Source organism: Myotis davidii, unplaced genomic scaffold (assembly GCF_000327345.1).
Source record: "Myotis davidii unplaced genomic scaffold, ASM32734v1 scaffold687, whole genome shotgun sequence".
Classification (NCBI taxonomy): Eukaryota; Metazoa; Chordata; class Mammalia; order Chiroptera; family Vespertilionidae; genus Myotis; species Myotis davidii.
Window position 1 is genome coordinate 172812 of NW_006298971.1, and position 2862 is coordinate 175673.

The 2862-nt window shown below is 43.7% G+C and overlaps 1 pseudogene; it reads left to right on the plus strand.

Annotated features, from left to right (window-relative positions):
- The first annotated feature begins 631 nt into the window (after window positions 1–631).
- On the plus strand, window positions 632–2716 carry LOC102772250 (annotated as a pseudogene).
- The last annotated feature ends 146 nt before the right edge of the window (window positions 2717–2862 follow it).

Genomic DNA, 2862 nt, shown 5'->3' on the forward strand with positions numbered 1-2862 from the left:
GAACTATGGCTGGCCCTTGAGAGCTGTTTCCATGGCCAGGCCTACAGAAGGGCCTTTCAGTTTCCCAGTCCTAGGCCTCACTGCCCAGCACCTCTGGCCAGCTCTGAGTAGCAGCAGGGCAATCTACCAGCCCCACCAGCAGCACCTGGCTGTGATGGAACAGGCTCTCCAGCTTCCTCATCCTCTCTGCCACCTCCCATTCCCCAGGATCTGCTTGATTAAAAGATGTTGCTGATAGGCACGCTCTCCCTCCAGGGAGCATGCCCAGCCTTTCCCTTCCCCTTCTTTCCCCCACAGGCCTGCATCTCCTAAACCCCAAGGGACTTCATGAGACTTGCAACCAGGGAGCAATGGGCACCAGCAGCTCAGCCAGGGCTAACACCCTGAACCTGTCTCCAAGGCCCCCTTTTCTCTGACTTAGTGAGCCAAAGCAGCCCAGCCTAGGCTCATTTCTTTCCTAGAGCATTTTTAGAGAATCAAAGCAGCCCCATCTGGGCTCTCTCCTGTTGCTTCTTCTATCCTAAGCCCTTTCTTGTTTCACTGTCCCCAGCTTTAATGAACGTACTCAATAAATAAATAAATCTATAATAATAAAAGCATAATATGCTAATTAGACCGGACATCATTCCGGATGAAGCTGGGGCTGCAGCTGTGGTACGGAGGAAGCCTCCGCGGCTGCAAGGGAGGGATCCAGGCCGCCACTGCGGCTGTGAAGGCCTATTCTTTCACGAATTTCGTGCATTAGGCCTCTAGTAAATAAATAACGTTCCTGATAATCATTCAGGGATACAGGCTGAAGTCTGGGGAAAAAAGATATCCCAGACTCAAAATTAGACTAAAAACAAAATTTTAAAAAGTTCTGTAGCTGGTATTCCTGTTTAACAGCCCACACCTGGCAATTTGGAAGGACTGTCCTGGTTGATATGACCCAGGTTTAACCCTCACAACTGATATTTATGTGACAGATTTACAGACCTGTACATAGTTAAACAACCTTATCTAATGTTCCTTTTTCTTCTCTTATAAAACTTGTTCATAATAATATCTAACACTCTTATCATGCTTACTCTATGCCAGACACTGTACTAGTAGTAGCTTACATCTATTAATTCATTTCATTTTAATTCAATTAGATTTCAGGCACAAAAACAACCCTATGAGGTAAGTACTATAAATATCTATCTATCATTCAGCCCTAGCGGGTTTGGCTCAGTGGATAGAGTGTCAGCCTGCCGACTAAAGGGTCCCAGGTTCCATTCCTGTCACGGGTACATGCCCGGGTTGCAGGCTCAATCCCCAGTAGGGGGTGTGCAGGAGGCAGCTGATCAATGATTCTCTCTCATCATTGATGTTTATATCTCTCTCTCTTTCTCCCTTCCTCTCTGAAATCAGTGTGTGTGTGTGTGTGTGTTAATCTTTTTTAAAGGACATCTATTGTCCATGGGTGAGAACATGGAGGCACAGAGAGGCTAAGTAAGCTTGTTTGAGGCCACACAACTAGAAAGGAGCAAAACTGGGATTGAAACCAGGTAGTCTGGCTTCAGTGTTTATGCTCCAAATCACTTCATTACACAGCTTCACCCAGAATTCTGAAAGAAACTATTATGTTTTGTTCTCCGTGACTGGTTCACTTGGTAACCAGTTTATGATAAACCTGTGACTGGTGCTCACAATCTAAAATGTGTCTGAACCCTAGCCAATTTGGCTCAGTGGATAGAATGTCAGGAAGGGTCCCGGATCCTATTCCAGTCAAGGACACATGCCCGGGTTGTGGGCTTAATCCCTAGTAGGGGGCGTGCAGATGGCAGCCAATCAATGACTCTCTCTCATCATTAATTTTCTATCTCTCCCTCTCCCTTCCTCTCTGAAATCTAAATAAAAAAATAAATAAATAGCGCGGCGGGCCGGAGGCCGCTGTGGGTGGTGAGGTCCCCGCGGCGGGCGGCAACAAGAAGAAGGACTCACTGGGAACCGCGGGCTCGCCGGCACACCTCATTATCAAGGATCTTGGAGAAATTCATTCAAGACTGTTAGATCACAGACCAGTTATTCAGGGTGAAACCCGTTATTTTGTGAGAGAATTTGAAGAAAAACGTGGTCTTCGAGAAATGCGAGTTCTTGAGAATTTGAAGAATATGATCCATGAAACAAATGAACATACTCTTCCCAAATGTAGAGAAACAATGCAAGACAACTTAAACCAAGTTCTCCAGAGATTGCAAGCAGCTACTGACTCAGTCTGTAGACTCCAACAGAGGGAACAGGAACAAAAAAAGATTTATAATGACCATTTAATAGCTAGTGAAAACCAGCATATAATCCAGTGGGAAGATTTCATGAAAGAACAACACAACAAACAGGCTGAAGTGGATGAAGAGCACAGAAAAGCTGTGGAGAGGCTTAAAGAACAATATGCTGAAATGAAGAAGGACCTAGGAAAATTTTCAACCTTTTGAGAACTTGAACCACAACAGTGTGAAAGCATTGACTTGCCCCAAAGAACTAACTATTCTCATCAAACCATTTAGCCTCTGCTTCAAGCTTAGCAATATATTTAGTGACACTCATATCAGGAGAAAGAAACTTCTACTGGAGTACTGATTAAATGTTTAGTGGAAAAAGAGTGCTATATCTTTCCTGTTTAAGTGCCTATGTATAATTATTTGGGCAAGAGTAGGAAGAAAAATTGGATAAATTTACTTTTTGTTAATCAGAATTGGTCTTCTTGTTATTGATTATCTCAGAGAACTGTAAGTATAGACCTCTTAGAAAAATAATTTCATTTGTATACGGGGTTAATATAAGCTTATTATTGTGGTTTAGAAAGCAGACATAATAGTTGCCTGCTTTAGCCTCGTTGGC